Source organism: Eptesicus fuscus, chromosome 10, assembly GCF_027574615.1.
Source record: "Eptesicus fuscus isolate TK198812 chromosome 10, DD_ASM_mEF_20220401, whole genome shotgun sequence".
Lineage (NCBI taxonomy): Eukaryota > Metazoa > Chordata > Mammalia > Chiroptera > Vespertilionidae > Eptesicus > Eptesicus fuscus.
Genome location: NC_072482.1, coordinates 46,409,959 through 46,429,908, shown reverse-complemented (window position 1 = coordinate 46,429,908; position 19,950 = coordinate 46,409,959). Strand labels below are relative to the sequence as shown.

Genomic DNA, 19,950 nt, shown 5'->3' with positions numbered 1-19,950 from the left:
ACCAGGACTCTCTGACCTTAAAGCCAGCCTCAGTTGCCTACTTTAACAGTCCTATCTATATATATAAAAAGCCAACAACCGTAACAGCCATAATGATCATAACAACCAGTCACTATTTCGCCCACTGTGGCCAGCAAACCAGCCCAATTGGGGGGTGGGGCCAGCTGGCCAACCTTGCGGCCCCTCCCCCATGCCTGCCTGCCCCTGATCAGACTCTCCCACTCCAATCAAGAGCAGGCCCACGGCCAAACACCCCCTCCCTTCCCCCGGCCAGCCCCGTCCCCGATCAGCCTGCCCCACCACAATAGGCCTACAGCCCCTACCCCGCCAGCCAGCCAGCCCCTGATCGCACCCCGGGTGGGGCTGGCCAACCAACCTCCTGCAGCCCCTCCCCCTGGCTTGCCATGCCCCCAATGGGCCCCCACATCCCTGATAGGCCTGCAGCCCCTCCCCCAAGATGGCCCCGCTCCTAATCACCCCCATCCCAATAGGGAGCGGGGCCAGCCCACCAACCTCCTGAGGCCCCTCCCCCCTCCCGGCCCCATTTCAGATCACCCCCCCCCCACCCCATCAGGTGCAGAGCCAGCCAACCAACCATGGCCCCTCCCTCAGGCCACTGGCCCCCCGATTGGCACCCCTTACCCCATTAAGGGGCAGGGCCAGCCGGCCCACCACCCACAGCTCCTCCCCATGTCCGGTCCCGCCCCTAATCGGCCCCCCAATCACCCGTGGGCCCTTCCCCCAGCCGGCCCGGCCCTGAGTGGGCCCCAATCGGGGCGGGCCAGATGGCCAGCCAACCTCCCACCAGCTCCTCCTCCCGACAGGCCCAGGTCCTATCCACCCCGATTGGGGCTGGGCCAGCCAGACCCCACCTGTGCACGAATTCATGCACTGGGCCTCTAGTTTATCTATAATGGAACTGATCCCGAAAGTTTAAAAAAAAAAAAAATCAAGCATAAGAAAGTAAGGTAGGTGAAGAAATGTAGCCTTAGCATTGGCAACAGCAGAAAGTAGTGCAGAATTACAGTCTGGGATTGCGCTTGCAGGACTGACCGGTCACAGGAAAGGAGGGCTTTATTGATGGGCAATGTTCATAGAAATTAGAGAAATTTGGGAGCTTAGGCAAAGTGATGAGAGAGAAAACAGAAGGGACAGAGCAGTGGAAAGCAAGGGACAGCCACGATGAAGGGTAGAGATGATCTACTGGCAGCAGCCAAGGTGAGAAGCCCCAGTGGAGGGGTCGCAGACCCAGTGGCAGTGTAAAAGGTGGAAACCATCATGGGACTCTGTGCATCGTCAGCGTTCCACCGACAGTGAGACCTGAGTCAGCACAGAAATGCTTAGCGAGTGTGGGAATAAATGGAAGGAGGGTTCATGTGAGAGAAGACACAGCTTCTAGTCATCTTGACCATAGTTTAATTCTGTTTTAAAGATTGTGACCAGAATTCTGATTAACATCAAACATTCAGTAAAACTCAAGGGGTTGCGGGGGCGGCAATCACCTTGGGGTCATTGATGCAGAAGCTTCATTTTCTCAACTCCTGGTGCAGATTCTCAAGATGTGAGAGGTAGATGGGTGGGTAGACGTGGCAGGAGGGAACAGAGCATCACTGTGTTTGTGACAAAGAAGCCAAAGACACTGTTCGAGTTGGCTGTGGTGGGTTGGAGGATAGTGACCGCAACTGGCAAGGAAGGCATGGCTGCTTTGGAGGCCTTCATTCCTCAATTTCATTCTCATTTTTGCAAAAAGGTTGCTACACCATGCTGCCTGAGAGGTGATCATGTTGCCAAGTCATCACTCCATTGGGGAGAAGGAGACAAATGATACAAGTAAAGGGTGCTGTTGAAATTATTCTAAAAGTATAAATCTCAGAACCACTGCCAACGTCTGGATCTACTTATTCCACGCTTCATATTATCTGCTCTGTGTCTACAGCCACCGTATATCCCAATAACTGATTGATGGAAACCCCGGGCCCCAGATCTCCACATGGCCATCTAAATAAATAAATTGATGGTAAGGAATCAGCCCCAGCCCTTTTCTTCCTCCTCAAAGGCCTTGATTAAAGCAAAGACCAGTTCTTTGCACAAAGTTTCAATTCAATTAGAGCATGTAGCTCTCCGTTTAGATATAAACACCTACTTATATAGAAAACACAACCCCCTTCCTTTCCATTCAAAATATCTGAGCTCTGAAATGTAAAATGCTTTACTTCAGTGGCCACCACTCTGGAGATGATTGTCATTCAGATTATTCTTCTGTGTACCCCCTTTCCTGCTGCATAATCATTGCTGCCCCAGAGAAACATGGCCTTTGAGCCCCGACCACCTGAGCTGCACATCCTGTGATCCCATCCCCACCAGGTACTTCATTGTACTCCAGCAGGATTGAACCCCATCAACCAGGAAAGACTCCTTTCCATCCATCCTTTTGTACACTAACTGCCCCCATTTCTCTCCATGTCTGGGTTAATGCTAACCCCAGACAGGGCAGTGAGGTGCATTGTCAGAAGAAAATGTCTACAATGGGAAATATCCTATATAATAAAGAGGTAATATGCATATTGACCATCACTCCAACACACAAGATGGCCTCCCCCATGTGGTCAAAGATGGCCGCCCCCATGTGGACACAAGATGGCCGGCAGGGGAGGGCAGTTGTGGGCAATCAGGCCAGCAGGGGAGGGCAGTTGGGAGGGACCATGCCTGCAAGGGAGGACAGTTGGGGGGGATCAGGCCTACAGGGGAGGGCAGTTAGGGGTGACTGGACCAGCAGAGGAGGGCAGTTGGGGGCGACCAGGCCTGCAGGGGAGGACAGTTGGGGGGGACCAGGCCTGCAGGGGAGGGAAGTTGGGGGCAACCAGGCCTGCAGGGGAGGGCAGTTAGGGGTGACCAGGCCAGCAGGGGAGGGCAGTTAGGGGTGACCAGGCCGGCAGGGGAGGGCAGTTAGGGGCAATTGGGCCGGCAGGGGAGGGCAGTTAGGGGTGACCAGGCATGAAGGGGAGGGCAGTTGAGGGGCAACCAGGCCTGCAGGGGAGGGCAGTTGGGATGGGGGGACCAGGCCTGCAGGGGAGGGCAGTTGGGGGCGACCAGGCCAGCAGGGGAGGGCAGTTAGGGGCAATTAGGGGTGAGCAGTCCTGCAGAGGAGAGCAGTTAGGGGTGACCAGGCCTGCAGGGGAGGGCAGTTAGGGGCAATGGGGCTGGCAGGGGAGCAGTAGCCATCAATCAGGCTGGCAGGGGAGTGGTTAGGGGGTGATCAGGCTGGCAGGCAGAAATGATTAGGGGCAATCAGGCAGGCATGCAGGCAAGCAGTTGGGAGCCAGCAGTCCTGGATTGTGAGAGGGGTCCCAGATTGGAGAGGGTGCAGGTTGGGCTAAGGGACACACACACCCCGTGCACGAATTTCCTGCACCGGGCCTCTAGTTTATAAAGAAAAACTGATTTAAAAGGGCAGGCATGTATTTAAAGAGTTGAAGGGTGGGAATGCATTTCTGTGGAGGAATTATTTTATTTCCTCCTCTCTCTCCTGTACATACTGAATTAGATGTCAACCCTAGAGTTATTACTAGCTTTAACATAGGTGAGCGTGTTTGGTAGTGTCACAAATTTGCTGACAGCAAATTCTGCTGCCACAATTATGCTGGGTTTATTCAGTTCTGTTGTGTCATCCACCCAGAGGGGACCAGTTACATTTCCGCTGAATTTACTTTTACATTCAATTTAGGTTCCCTCCTGATTTCTCCTCAGGACATACATAAAAAGAAGTCCTTATTTATTGCAGTAGTTACATGGGTTGTGAAGGAAGAGGAGGAGAAGGACTAAGGGTGGAATGGGCAGAGATGATTACAAAGAAATAGAAAATATAGTCTTCTGGGAGCCATAATAAGTCTAGTTGAAGAGACAAGAAATTTACCAATTTGCATCTGAATAGCACTAAAAGCAATAAGTATGATAAAAGGGGTCCAAGTCGAGTGACCAGGATCAGGGCTGCATGTTCCCCTGGAGTGGCCCTAGCTCTTCCTGGAGGAGACATGTCTTACCTGGGCCTCGGTGGTAGCCAGACAGAAGGAAGAAGGGGGCATTTAGGGTAGGAAACGGTGGAGTGCAAAGGCATGGATGCAACGGGGGGAGGGGGTGGTACAGGGCAGGAGTGGAACATAGGATTGGAGAGGCAGTTTGGTACCACGCCGTTGAGGGCCACGAATACACGCCGAGTTTGAGTTACACCCTGGAAGGCTGTCAGAGTGGCGTGGTGGTGATGTCCCTGACAGATTGGTTGGGCAGAAACCAGAGGCACAGACCAGTCAGAAAGTTCTTGTGATGGTGTAGCCACAGATAGGGGAGCTGGGGGGACAACCCTGCACAAAAATGATGACCGTAGGAATAGAGAGTTGAGGATAAAATCTAGGCACATATCAAAGGCGTCATCAGGGAGACTTTGGTGAATGCTGGATATGAATATCGATGAAGTCAGGACAGAACAAGAAACATAGGGATCAGAGAAGACCCGGGGATACCTGGAAGAATGATTGGCGGACATAGGAAGGCGAGAAGGGTGGCTGGCTGGCATATGAGCCCAGCTTGTTCTAATACTTCCGTTAGATTTGCTGAAAACAAACAAAAAGCCACGTAGGGGCTGTGGCCAGTCCCGTTGCACACCGGAAGAAGAACATCTGCCTCAGGAAAAAGCAGATGAGGTCCAAGTCCGGTTGACCTTCGGAACAGCTCACTTACCTGTCCACCCATTGCTCTCAACGGGGAGGCATAGCCACTTGGCAGAAGACTGTGGTTTCTCCTCTTGGACGGGGTGAGGTGTCTAGGGTTTAGGTAACTTTCTCTCTTAACCCCCACCACTGCCCTGCATCCATCCTTGCTGCCCAAGTCATGGGAGCAAGTTTTCATTTACTGTCTATTAGCCAGCAAGGCGCCTAGATGTCTCTAAACGAAACCAACCTGAATGTGGTCATGTTCCTCACCAGCCAGGGTCCGGGCCTCCTGGCCTCCTGGCAGGAGCATGTACTGCCAAGGAGAAGCAATCTCTGAAGCTCGGTTTAATTTAGGAAAGCACTCACTTTCGGTGGCTGGGATCACAGTAACGAGCTCCGTTTCTCGTGGTGAGCCAAGGCAGCTTGCTCTTTGTGCGTGGACTTGGCATTCTCCTTTGTGTGGCAGCTGGCCCACTGACCTCACCGCTTGGGTTCCCTGTTCTTGCAGTGGAACCAACACCACAGAGTGAAATGCTGTATTTTCCACAGAGTCACGCTACATGTGATTGTTTGTTTACAATGACATAATGCTTTGAACTTTCATTCAACCCTCCCCAAAACAGCCACCAATGTGGTGGTTTGAAGGGTGAGCTCATGTGTAGAAAAAGGATTGAGACTCTCAGTAATTAAAGGGGTAGATTCATAGCCGCTGAGATGCAGGCTGTGAGCAGAGGATGTTTAGCAGCCTCCTGGCTGCCCCTGGATTTTAGCAGCGTGGTGTCTTTGAACTATCTGGGAGATGCTCCTGCATTTTGGAATTGTTAACAAAATGAGGAACTGCCTGCACAAAGGGGACCCTTTTTTTGAACCCACGCTGCAGTGTGCAAAGGCACACGTGTAATCATCAGCAAAGCAGCGTCACCTCAGACTGCAGGGAGCAGCTTGTGATTGCGGAAAGGATCACCTGCTCTGAAGTCATCGAGCGTTAACCTTTCTCATCCACACATTACAGAACCCATCTGTATGGGTTGTTTTGGGGGGTCAGACCTTGTTATTACAGGGAATGCCCCTCATAGCCTGCTTCTGCTCCCTTTTCCCCAGGGATCATCCTGAGAACCTGGTCCTGGATGGTTCAGGTCAGGCTAGCGGGTACCTGTGTGAAAGTCAGTCTTCTGTTCTCAGGAACCACACTTCCCATGAAAGGACTCTTAGCAGTAACAATGACCTCTAACCGTTTATCTTTCCAAAAACATTTTTCATGTGTGTTACCTTATTCGATGTTCACAAACAACTCTGCGAAACGGGTAGTATCAGATAATTTTCTAGATGAGAAAATTGAAGCGCAGAGATTTACCCCAGGTCATGAAGCGAGCGAGTGGCAGGGCCAGGATTCTAACCTGATCCACCCCATTCAGGTTCTGTGCTCTTCTTCCTGTCCCTCATCCGCGTGAGAAAAGCCGTTTGTGTCTGTGGATGGCCTGTAGTTCTCTTAGCATCCCACCGTGGTAAGTCCGGGGGTGCTGGCCTGCCCCGGCTGCTCATCAGTAGATGGTTGCCGTTGGCATGAAACCACTGGAGGCGGGATAGAAGGGCACTGGTTCCAGACTCAGTTGGTTTTCAATTCCAGTTCTGCTATATTCTTAGCTCCTGTAGTCTTAAGTTATCTAACCTCGTAAACCTCAGTTTCATAAACCTTGGTAAGGGAACATAGCAGAACTGCTCCCCCTCAGGATTGCTGGGTATTGGATGAGCTCACAGCACAATGCCCAGCACAGAGCAAATGCTGCAGGATGTTAGCATTGTGTCGGTGGCACCATCATTGGTGGGACCAGTGCTTGCTAATCCATGGCTTTCTGGGTCCGGCTGACTCTCCTGCTGGCTGCAGATTCACATCTGAATACTGGACTCTGGTCTATGCATGAGGAAAGCAGAACTCCTTTATAGATTTAAAGGCACCCCGCAATCTCCTCTGCCCTCCGTGTTTAAGACTTCTCCCTGTATCTCCTCACACCAGCAGGAATTCCACCAACTCAAGGGGCCCCTGGGGAACCCCCAAAGCCCTGTAGGGGGTTCTTTACACCACCAGGCATTGCATTTTAGTATGGATTCTTTCCACTGCTTTCTTCCTAACACCAAATGAAAGGGAGTCTGATGGTGAAGGAAGAGAAGGAGGTGAAGTGCGGGCTTGGGAAGAGGTGAGGGCAAAGGCAGAGGAGCTCTTTGGCTATCTGCCGACCACGGCTAGGAAAGGAGAGAGAGAAAAGTTCATGGGGAGTCGGTGAAGTGGCCTGATTTACAGTTTTGGTCCCGGTCGGCTCTACACAGGCTTTATTTTCAATTGTTACTTAAATATAGCCCATGTAAAGAATGCTCTTGCCGAAACCGGTTTGGCTCATTGGATAGAGCGTCGGCCTGCGGACTCAGGGGTCCCAGGTTCGATTCCGGTCAAGGGCATGTACCTTGGTTGCGGGCACATCCCCAGTGGGGGGTGTGCAAGAGGCAGCTGATCGATGTTTCTCTCTCATCGATGTTTCTAACTCTCTATCCCTCTCTCTTCCTCTCTGTAAAAAATCAATAAAATATATTTTAAAAAAAAAGAATGCTCTTGCACAGTATTGACATGAATAGCAACTTCTGATTCTGGGAAGCACAGTTACAGAGTTAAGTACTGGCCTTCATCTTCCATGGCACAGGGCTCCTCACAGAGGGGACGCTGCTCCACAGGGATCTTCAAACACAACCTCTCTCCACAGCCCAGAGCTGAGCCAGAGTCTGAAAAACACCTCCCAGAGAAGGCTCAATATTTGCTATCCCACCTGGCTTCATTTTTTTTTTTTACTCTAATTATCTCAAGTGATTTGAGATAATTAAATAGCACTGCATTCTTTCTGATATTTAATGTAAATCATTTCTAAGCAAGCAAGCTTCCCTGCCTCCTGAAGTAAAGGAGTCAAGAACTCGCGAACTCGGACAACAGTGTGCGGTTTGGGAGGTGGAGGGGGTAGAGGTGGAAGAGGGTATAATGGGGATAAATGGCGATGGGGAAAAATAAGGGGGTGGGAGGAAGGAATAGGGAGATGAATTATTTGTGCTTGTGAAAGCTGCTCTCCTGGCAGCCTCTGTTGCTGAGGAGGTATATAAACAGCTCCACCCCACTTCCCACCCGGCGCCTGAGGCTCGCCCTGGAGGGAAGTACTCTTGAAAGAAAAACAACCACTGTGACCAACCTTAGCTGAGGCTGGGCCAGAGGCTGGCCACCTTGCTCGCCCTCAAAACTAGGGTCCATTTTCTTCTCACGCCCTTGACCCAGAACCGGAAATGTTCACCTGCAGGATGGCATTCACAGTCTCAGACACATTTCATGGTCTCGCTGTGGAGCAACTTTTGTGTGTATGGGCTGGAAAAGAGGGAAAGTGTGTTACTTTTTTTTTTTTTTTATCTAACAACTTGTAACTGTGTCAACACATAAGACAGTCTGTCAAAGCTTTCTGCTGGTGTTGCTGCTGTGAATTAATTTTGAGCGTCACTTGTAAGCAGTAAACACTTTTGCAGTGTGAACAACTCTCTGTGCAGTAGGAGTTGTCGACAGCTTGCCGCCCCCCACGTAAGGCGGAACCAAAGAGAAGATGCCTCCTCCCTGACAAGTCAAGTCGGCTCGGTTTGAGGAGCCGAAATCTGCCACCATGCCCGTGGTGTAATCTTGTCTTTTCGCTGGACCACTAGACCTAGATTTTCAGTCATACTGGAGGCTATAGCCATCAAGTGTTGGATTGAGATTCGGCCTACACCACCAGGCATTTGGCCACTTCTTACTATTTTAGAATTGGCTCTAGAATTTACGGTCCACAGTGTTTTTGTCCTTAAATGGTTAAAGAAAGTATCACCGTTAAGAGCAAGACACAAAGACACACAACACATGTGCCAAACACTCTGACTTGGGAGACATACTTCCCAGATGTTTACACTCATTACTCATGTTCATTATTCAGTGGAATGTTATCCACATGGTTAAAACAGTCATCTCACTCTGGTTGATATATATATATAATGATGCATTTGTATATACATAATATCATAATAATAAAAGGCCAAGAGGCATCACGACCAAAACGACCAAACGACCGGTCACCATGAGGTGCATGGAGCACCTCTCGGGCCCTCCCCCGCGGCCCACAGGCTCCCATCGCAGCAAGGCTGGCGGCTGGTGGGCGGGCAGGGTGGCGGGTGGGTGGGCGTGGTGAGTCAGGCGCGTGTGGGTGGGTGAGGCTTCGAGCACAGCAGGGCATGCGCAGGTGAGCAGGGCCGCGTGACTTCACACCCTGGGCCTCTAATCTATATATAATTCATTTTCACTCTTTTGTTTCTTTTTGTTTAAAGGTCTCCATTCTTTCTCCTCTTTGCATCTCTTATCCAAATAGTAAAGTCTACACCTCTCCTACTGTGGCAGACCCGAGGCCTCCCCTCCCTGCTGCTCTGATCTGACAGGAGCACAGAGGAGTATCTCGTGACACTGTAACAGTGAGCTTCCTGGACTCTGACCCACATTTTCGAGATGTGTTCCAGCATTCCTTACCCCTTAAAAACCTGGAAGAACCTATTGTGCGTAAATCCCCCTTGTAGCAGCTACTGAAAGCTCTTCGAGCCTGGTAAGGTTCGTGCGGTCCATGGGTTTACATAGGTAGGGCCTGCTGTAAAAGGTCAGACATCTTTTTATCCTCCCCCAGTTCCTTTCTTCAGGCTTTATAATGAGCCCCCTTGTTCTAATATCCTGAAACGTGTTGAAAAAGACATTGTGTAGCCTGTTCACATCCTGCAGATTGCATAGTGGAGTCAGGAGACTCCCTTTCCTCGTCTCCTCCATTCCTCCGCAGCCCTCCCCCTCAACACCTGGCACACTGCTCTTGCCATATGTGGAGACGCTCAGTAAGTGAAGGTGACTGATTCATCTCCATTCACAAAGGAAGCCGTAGCCAGCAGAGGATGGCAGGGTGGATGAGGTGGGGTTTCACTGATTTGGAGTCATCTTTAGGTTGAGAGAGATGCCGGGCTCCCTGTGAGAAGACCCCTGCCACTTGTGAGGTAGAAAGGGTCCGTGCGCCCTGTGTGCGGTGTGGAGCCCGTGGAGTGTGTGACAGGGTGCGTAAAGGCTGCACATGTCCTGTGGCATGAGGACGGTCTGCCTGGGCTACTGCAGTCCAGCCGGGGAACATCTGACCCCCATGGTTTTCTGTTGATTCTGAGCGGGGAGCCAGTTTTACACCCAGTGAGATAGATACAGCTGCTCACTGAGAAGTGAATGTTTGAGGCACGCAAGGGTTCTTTGTTAGAGGCACGCATGTGATTTCTCCTGCCTGCCCAGGAGAGAGGTGCGCTCTCCCATTCCCAACCATGAGAGAGATGCTAGATAGGAATCCGTGTTTTGCCAGCCTTCCAAGAGTTAACTAATGATGTTTTTAAAATGGGAATCACGAAATGTATGTAACATAAAAGGCAAATGCAAAATACTTAAATGACAGGTGGCATCATTTGAAAAGGATGTGGGGGCTGATCCTGGATCTGTGATCATACGCAGCTGCATTAATTTGCCTAATCACGGGATTGCTGTAACCAGTGTCTATAAATAAACACACAAACTAATCTTTTGATTATCCTTTTTATGGCACATTTTCTTCTCCCTTTCTCCTGTTTTACTTCCTCATATCTTCTCATTGTGATTAAACCGTATTTCTAAACTCTGTAATTCCACAGATTCTTCTGTTATTTTAAATAACCAAAATTGCTCTGGACAGTTCACAAAGGGAGAAATACAGATGACCAATACATGTATGAAAAGATAGTCAGCTTTTTTATAGGCTTTAGGAAAAAAAAATGCAAGAAAAATATCAATGAACTGTCATGTTTAAGAATCAGATAGGCAAAGGTTAAAATTATTGGGAAAACTCCCATGTTGGCGAGGGTGTGAGGAAGCCAGCCTTGGTAAGAAGAGTCCCTGTTCTTGCATGCTGGCACGAGGTTATGCGAGGGCACCCTGGCATTACCTACCAAAATGATAAGTGTGCATATCATTTGACTTATCACACGCACTCCTGGGGATTTACCTGAAAATAAGAATGGCAAAACAGAAAGATGTGTCTTCAAGGATATTCTTCTGTCAGTGTTATTTGCAGTAGTGGAAGAAAATGGGAAAATAGAAATCGTCAAAAGGGGTCTGACTAAGTAAGTTCTGGTACATAAAAGAATACCATGAAAAAAAAAAGAATACCATGTATCCCTTAAGGAAGATCTTATAGGTCTGTATTTATTGCTAATGACAGGTGTTTACAACACCTTGATGTGTGGAAAAGCAAGTTACAGAATAAGGGAAATAGTATATTTTTGGTTATATTTAGCCAATGCTTCTTACGTGCTTACCTGAAAGTGCTGAGGAGGACTGGGGAGGGACCTGAGATTCCGCACCGTTCACAGGGTCCCCGGGATTGCCAGTGCTGCTGGCCTGGGACCACACTTTGAGTCACAAGGTTCATATACACCCGTACATCCTTTGCCCGGAAAAAATTCGTGGGAGGTTCCACAAGATGATGAATCTGGGTGATTTTTACTTTCATCTCTGTGCTTGCTCCTCTGTATTGTTTAATACTTCATACTACACCTACATTTGCTTTGCATAAATGATAGAACTGTTTTTTTAAATAATAATGCCTTTTTTTTAAAAAAAAATCAACTTCAGCTTTACTTCTCGAACATTTAAGGGAGGAACAGACCACCTAGGCCAGGTCAGTCATTTTTAAGGAGAATGGCTCATCAGAATCACATGAGAAACTTTTGAAAAAACACAGATGCTCGAGCCTGACCCCCAGAAATTCAGATTTAGCCCTCCTTAAGTGGAGAATTCAGGATTTTTTTTCAAGTTCCCCAGGTGTTCTGACACAGACTAGGTTTGGCCACTGACCCGGCCTCCAGATTCTTATAGATCAAAGTTTGGGGCCCAGCATACATTTAGAGGAGGTTTCCGCCCTCTTTCCTGCTTCCTCCCCCTTCAGGAGCATTGTGCTTCGGGGCTGGGAGTTGATATTGGTATTCATACGTAAGACTGCTATTTCCAGTAGATGTTCCTTGACGTTTCCCGCCAGCCTCTCCTAGCTTTCTGTGTTCCTGTCCTAGGGCTGCTGCTGTAACAGATTACCACAGATGGGGTGGCGTGAAGCAACAGGAATGTGTTCTCTCACGGTCTAAAATCCAGGTTCTCACTTTTCTCCTAAGGCTTTGGGGAAGATCCTCCCTCGCCTCTTCTAGCTTCTGGGCAGGCTCCAGTTCCCTGGTGTGTGTGGCTGCATACCTCCAACCTCTGCCTCTACTTCACATGGCTTCCCTTCCGTGTCTTCCCTCGACTCTCACGAGACCTGCCATTAGGTTCAGGACCCACCCAATGAATCCAGGATGATTTTATCCCAAGAACCTCCATTTATTATATCGGCAAAGACCCTTTTCCCAAATAAGGTCACATTCACACGTTTTGAGAATGAGGATTTAGACATATCTTCTTGGGGGACTGCGGTGCAGCACCCTGCGTACACCTTCTAAGCAATTCAGCAACAGTTTTGAAGTGAAGCAAAACGTTCTGGGTTTGCCATTCTATTTTTCTCTGAAGATGAGCTTTTGGTTTTATTTCCCTTTTTTTAGGAATAGCTATAGGAAGTTGTTCCATGGGGGAAAAAAAATTGAACGGTTGCTGTGGACAGTCTGAATGTCTACTCTAGCAAGGCAGCTGCCCTGTACGTGGAACCCAAATTCTGTCCCAGTTCTGTCCCTTCTTGCCCAGCAGTCCCCCAGTCATCAGAGAGTCTGGGGAACCAGTCACACCCATCTCTCACCGACCACATTTATACTACCCGCCTGAGCCCTGATGGATGTGCAGTCTAACATTCATCCTTTGTCCAGGCTCTCCCGGGATGTGGAAATTAGAGACAGGTTTACTGAGGAATAAAACGAATGCCTCAGTAGACGCTTTAGAGAATGATCACCCCAGTCTCTAAGCACAGTTAGGCTGTGCTTAACTGGGCTTTGAGCAGATTCAGGGCCGGTTTTCCCCACCCTGGCCCACAGGGAGAAAGAGAAAAAGTAAAGGTTAAAACGAGTCTTGCCAGGTATCCCATCCTACTGCTCTCAAGCAGTCCTTTCCTGTAAACCTCTCGGTATGTTCTGGTAAGGGAGGGCAGCCTGTGTTTGATACCGCGACCGGCAAACATTTGTCTTTTTAGGTGTTTTACGGACTTGACTCTTGTTCAGTACATGGGACCGGTTTCTCACAGGGGTATTTTCATTTGAGGAGGAGGTTTCTCAAAAGTGTTTTGCCAGTGTCTGGTCATGCACGACCCCTGGGCATCCCCAGCCAGATGCTGTGAGTCACAGTCCCTGCGGCCCAGGCAGAATGAGCTTCACCTGGACTTGTGTCGTTTCCCAACATGTACAGGAGGACCAGATTAGTAAAAGGAAACCTCGTTAGGGTTCTGCTGCCCAGAATCAAGCTTGACCCTGGAAATGTCCAGCTTTTGTTCCTTGGGAGGTTCAACTTAATTGAACCCCAATTAATCCAATCTTACAAATAGCGCCATCTTACAAATAATAGCAAGTCTTATCGCTATTTCTCCCAGAAATAGGGTTGCAAAATGCAGAATTACAGTGTAAGCAGCACATGAGCAAAAATATTTGACCTTTTCTTCCTTTAAATATACAAAGACTTGCTTCAGGATGCCTAAAACTTACATTAAAATATTTTTAATTAAATGAGCAATGAATGACTATTGGGGAAAATTAGACAATAAAAAATTAAAAATCAGAAAAACAAAGAGAAGAAACTCCGTATTCCTAGAGATTCCCGGGATTCGTGGCTGGTTCTACAGTCCTCTTAGCTAACCTGACTGGGCCACCTGTTTTCTGGTTAGTTAAAAAAAATCAATTAAAGAATGAATAATTGGTGTGTTTTTTTAAAGATACTACATAGCCTACATAGCATATTGACTTAAGGCTGCAGATGAAGAGTTATTCTCCAGTCTTTCGATGTGAGCCCAAGGCCTTCTCCTGGGTTTGGGTCTGCTGATTGGAAGTTCTGTGTCACTTTTTATGCACATTTATTGCATGACTTTTGTGTTCAGTCTCTTAAAATTGAAAGAATTTTTAAAGGCACTTGCAACACACTCTGAGTGCAAAATCATTTTAAATTCTTATTATTTCCCAGTCTTTCACAATTATCTTATTCCTATCTACTTCAATAGAAGATTTCCTTCAGCAACTTGCTCCTTTCATATCCTTTATTTCACTAATTTTTCAGAAAAATAACTTTATTTTCACATTTGTATGTCATTGGCCAACATACTATTTAATTAAATTATGTCGTTACAGTGACAAGTTCAGCTGGTATTAATAGTGTAAGCATGCGGTTCCCCGGGGGTACCAGAGAGCAGCCTCCAGCATTCACTGACCAGTGTCCTCAGTATATTTTATAGGCCTTTAGTTGTGCAGATATTTGGCTTCTTCTGAGGGGCCAATAAACACATCAATGTATTGTGTAATACATTGTGTAATAGGCAAGCTTTGCTCTGAAAATCTTGAACATAAGAGAATTAGTATTCCTAATTGTTTATTCTGATAAGGGACTGTCTTGGTTTTTTTCTTGTGATTTCAAATTTGTGTAACATATAGAATGCTCCCAGTTTGGTCCTTGAGGTAGAGAAAGCAGGTGTTTCTGTTCTTATTCTAGGGATAAAGAAATGGGCCCAAAGACAGTTCGCTCCACAAGAGTCGTGACCAGCATGGGCTTTCTATTGTGATATTTGGTTTCAATTCCTTGTCCTGTTTTTGGTTCCCCCCCCCCCCCCCATTTTTAGGGTACTAGTAGGGCCTTATTGAATAAGCTCTATTAGGGGCATGTCTGTTTTGTTTGTTGATATCCCCAATACCTGGAATAAGGAATGAATGAATGAGTGAAGAATGAATGAATGAATGAGGAAGACAGGTCATACAGCTTTTAAAAAAAGGTAGTTAGAGCCGGCTCTTCCGACTCTTCATTGTGTATCTTTCCATTAAATCAGGATCTCTGAGTGCTTTGCTGGCTTTTCTGAGTCCTTCACGTTCCTGAGACCTGAGAAAGACCCACTTATCTAGTCACAGACAGACTATGACAAGTAATATAAAGCAAGATGACCAACTCCCTGATTCTTACATTGTTCCAATGGTAGGCAGATCACATATGTTTTCACACACACATCTGGGGAGCTTTTCACTTGGGCATAATGTCCAAGTTAGTACTTTTCTTTTCAAGGTGAATGAATACTATATTTTAAGAAGTTGTTTTTGCCAATAACTAAATATTTGTTTTATTTAAAACATTTTCACCCACTAAGACTCTTCAGTAAATGTTAATTATATCTTTCTAGCAACTTTGACAGTATTGGGTAATATCAAATTGTGAATATTTTCAATAAATAATTATTGTTCCAGCTGCTGGAATATTATTAATTTTAGAAGGTTGTTTCTGCAGCTGCTTATCTAGCTATATATTCAAATCTCAGCCTTTTTTAGTTTAAAGTGATGGCTCAGTAATCCTACATCACAAATCAAGTGGTAGGTTGAACTATCATTATACATTTCTCTATAATGTGTGCCATATTTTAAATAATGTATTTTGGACATTATATCAGTGTTTAACCTGATTTTTGGCATCTGTGAATTATTATTATGTCCTTTATTAAGTCTTCATATTTTAGTTATTGATTGAAACTAACATGATTAACTAAAGGCAGAATGGGCTGGGTTCCCAGGAGACCTTGGAGGGATCATGACTTAATCACCATCATTAAATGTAGCTACATGTGCATGACAGGTACAAATTCAAACAGTCCTTACAGCATGGAGACAAAAGTTCCCAAATGTCATTTTTCTCATGGACGCTCGCAAGTGTCACATAAACCCTTACATGTAAATAAAGTTTTTACATTTTGTATTATAATATGTCACATGTTTGTACAAAGGGGAATAAAACATAAAATATGATATTTAATTTCAGTAAAATATTCTGAAGATTCGCTGTGTACTTGGGACTGGACTCAAATTTCACTTTATATTGTATTATCTCTTTCAATCCTCACAAAGAAAACGCTTTTTGGTAAGTACTATTATCCATTTTATAATACTGGGTATAGAGGAGTTAAGTAACTTTGTCTAGGTACCTTATAGGCAGGCAGACCCTGGATCCAAATCCAGGTCTGGTTAGGTCCCAGAGCCCACACCCTTAGTGACTGTGCTATGCTGCTACCTGTTTGAATACCTGCAAAGAAGAACAAACGATCCTTCGCTCATTCCACTTTAACTTTAGATACTTACAGTGACCCTGTTGGCTTAATGTTGTCAGTTTTTCTTAAGAGTGCATATTGCTCTTTTCGTGACTAAGGCTTTTCCACTCATCAAATGTATATCTGGCTTAATAAAAAAATGAACATTAACAGGATAATTACAGTTCATGTGTACTGATCATTGATATGCTGTATACAAAACAGGTAATTACAGACACAGTGGAATTCTTTATCACAATTCTTATCAGCTATGGGGCTGGATCTTTCAAGGAATAAACTCCCCCAGTGGGATTAGTGATATACTTGGATGCAATAACAGGGGCTCTTAGAAAGCTGTTTTAATCACTGGAGAGTAATTTTTCCTAATTTGCAATCCAGTTGCTTGAAAGAGTTATGTACTCATGGAATATCATTGTCCTCTCATCTGGTCTTCATTATCCACAGAGCACGGAAAACTAGTCAATGGCAAGAGAAGTCAGATGTGTGAAGCCCCTTTCCTGTTCCCTTAGTATAAAGAATACATGGTTCTCCTTCAGGTTTCTTGGGTAGCATTACACTCCTGGAAGATGTCCACAGGAGATGGCTTTGTTGTTAAAGCTTTTAGCTTAAATTTTAATTGCTCTAAGGCACCGATTTTCAACCTTTTTCATCTCATGGCACATACAAACTAATTACTAAAATTCTGCGGCACACCAAAAGATACAGTTTTGCCGATCTGACAAAAAACAGATATAATTTTGTTTCATTCACACCAGATGGATATTGTTGTGTTGGCTGTTGTCATTTTTTATGTGACTGTCTAAGGGAAAAGAGGTCAGTGCCCCTGACTAGCTAATCAGGTATTGAATGTTTTAAAAATTCTTGTGCCACACCAGTGTGCCGTGGCACACCATTTGAAAATCGAAGCTCTAAGGAACTTTACCTTGTCTGTTAGACTTAACTATCCTTAAACATGCCATACAATAAATGAAACTAGAGTGAATCATAAAAGAAAACTGTTATAGTTAGTAATAAACACAACAGAGTAATAACTGTAGATGCTTGTAAACGTGAGGTAAAGTAGAAGAAAGTGAAGGTGAAAAGACTTTAAAAGAAAAGAGCCTAAACTTAGGTAAGGTAAAGAACACTTGTTTATTTTTGAATGGTATGTAAAGCAAAATAATGGAGAGATGTATGTTGATCCAAAATATAACTAAAGACTAGAAAGCTGAAAATAAAGTTCAAGAATTAGGAAGAATTAAAGATATTAAAGAAAAGAGAAAAATCAAAGCTAACCACATACACATACTCTAGAATTATTTCTTTTGTCTTTGATAGGATTCACGTTTTCATTAATTTGTTTGTTAATTCCGTAATTACTATTGAGCACGTATTGTGTCTTAGGTGACATGCTAGGTGCTAAGGCACAGTGATGGACAGTTGAGCATAGTTCTTGCCCTCAGGGAGCTTATAATTGAGTGGAGGAGACAAAAATGAGTAAACGGCACCGGTATGACAAAGGCTGTTATTGCAGAAGTATAGCATGCTGTAAGATTACCTAGAAGTAAACCTAACCCAGACAGGGAGGTTCAGAAAATGTTCCCAGAGAAAGTGCTCTCTAATTTTACAGCTGAAGGATGACCAGGTGGAGGGGAAAGAAGAGAGAATGACTGCGTGAATCCTGAGGTATCAGTGCCTGGTGCTTTAAAGAAAACTGAACTTTAGGGCAGCTTGGACCTAGGTCAGAGTAGAAGCAACAGCCAAAGAGGAGGCTGGAGAAGGATCAGCACCCCGAAATCATGAACAGCCTTGGAAGCTGTGTTCCAGCTCCATCCTAAAATCAGTAGGAAGCTGGGAAGTGATATGATTGGGTTTCCGTGCTGAAAGGTCACCTGCATTGTAGAGGATGGCCTGGAGAAGACAAGGGCTGATGAGAGACAATGAAAGCTGGGACCCTTGTTTCATCTGCAGAAATGGAGTCAGAGTGACCAACCTTTCTGGAGTGATGATGTCATCAATGACTTGCTTGAGAAGTCATCTATGTAGCATGTTATTTTTCTTATCTTATATGTTTGTATGTTATATTGCAATACACAGAGGGCTTTCCTACATAGTATCATACCATCCGTTATTACCCTGGCATGCTTGCCTCAACTCAGCAGGTATTAGCCTGCTGTATTCCAAGGGCTAGAGGGTAGTAATAGAACATAGCATAAGAAACACGATTCCTGTCCTGGTGGAATTCACAGTCCACTTCAGGAATGTAGACTATAAGCCAGGAATCATGTTAATAAACAAGATGATTTCAAAGAGAGAGAAATGAGTGCTATAAAGGTAATAAAATGGAGCTATGTGATCAGGGAGAGGGTGATTATGGGGAGGTATGCATAGGAAGGTCAGGTAATGACTGACATGGCAGCTAAGACCTGCATGAAGAGAAGGACCTTACCATGCCAAGACCTGGGAAAGAGCCTTCCAAGCCAAGGCATAATAAAATGCAAAAGCACCGAAGCAGACAGGACTTGGATCGAGGCATGGCCCGCAGGATGAATGAGGAGAAGGGGCCTGGCAGGATTCTATTCTAAGAGCAGGGAGAGTCTTAAAGGTTTCAGGCAAGAGGGTGATGGTAGGGAGGGTGGTAATAAGAATCCTGTTTAACCGTGCTGTATTTGAGATGCATGTTGGACATACAGTTCAGATGCTGAGTGGGTCATTGGATATGGATGTCGGGGTAGAGGTCAAGGCAAGATAGAATAAATTTGGGAGCCCTCAGCATAGAGGTAGCAAAAGCCATAGGCCTGGGAATGAGTGTTGTTAGAGAAGACAAAAAGTCCAAGGTTGGATCCCTGAAACATGCAACCATTAGAGGGGGAGCCAGCCAAGGAAACGGGGAAGGAGTCACAGGTGAAGTGAGAAAGGAAGGCCAGAAACTAGGACAGTGTGGTGCCGCTGAACCCATGGGAAGAGGCTATTTCATAGAGGTATGATGCTGAGAAGTCATGTACGATGAAGAGCATTGCACATGGAACTGGGAAGATGGAAGCACCGGTGACCTTGATAAAAGCACTCTCTCTGAAATAACACAAAACTAACTTACACCAGCTTAAGAAGAGAATGGGAAAATAGCGGCAGCAAGTCTAGACAACTCCTCCAAGGGTCAGAGGAAGGGTAGTACCTAGAGAACTTATGGAACCAAGAAGGGGCTTTGAGATGAGTGTTTTAAAAATGCTTGTGTGCCAATGGTCCAGGAGAGGGAGAAATTGCTGTCATGGGGAGAGTGACGATAAACGCAGGAACAAATCCCTTAAATGAGGGAGAAGGGATGGGTCCAGAGCTCAGGAACAGCGATTGATTCCTGGTAGGAGGAGGCAGGGCATACGGGAAGCCCAAGAATGGGGCAGACCATCCACATGTCCTCACTAAAAAGGCTGGCAGTAGAAAACAGCCAAAAAATGGGAGAAATTTCTTTTGAGGGCTCTGAGACAAGAAAGATGGAGGTTCTACATTTGTTATTTAGGGTTTGTATTTTTTTTCACTTGTTTGGGTTTGGGGAGTTCTTCCCCACTCTTTCTGGGGAGATGGCAGCCATTCGCCACTGCCCTGGCCATCGGTTCTCTTCCTCCGGCTGCAGGAAGGAGACAGCCCACCTGACAAGCAGCCTGTGTGTTGGATAGGCCTTCTCTCTCTGACCTGTTAGCCAGGCTGCCTCCCAAAAGCCCGGGGTGGGGAGGTGGAGGGAATTTCACAGAGTGCTCTGTAATTGCTTTGGTTATGCACTTTCAGTAATAAGCCATGGACATGTAGCCCAGTTGTCCATTCATCTCTGACTGGACCCTTCTTGACCTCTCCTTGTTATGTTGATTAGGAAAGGAAACAACTCTGGAGTTGAAAATCTCCTTTCTCCGTTTGAGACTGGA

General features: G+C 46.1%; 1 protein-coding gene across 3 annotated transcripts in view; it reads left to right on the top strand.

Moving 5' to 3' along the window:
- The window catches only part of BACH2 (BTB domain and CNC homolog 2), a 335,928-nt gene that overhangs the window by 156,639 nt on the left and 159,339 nt on the right, over positions 1-19,950 (top strand). Inside the window, exon 3 of one of the 3 annotated variants that reach the window (XR_008557210.1) lies at positions 1,751-1,776. The exons of the other annotated variants lie outside the window; for them this stretch is intronic. The gene's annotated coding sequence lies outside the window, so the exon portion shown is untranslated. Of the gene's footprint in view, positions 1-1,750; positions 1,777-19,950 lie in introns of those variants that run through there. 3 annotated transcript variants of the gene reach the window in all.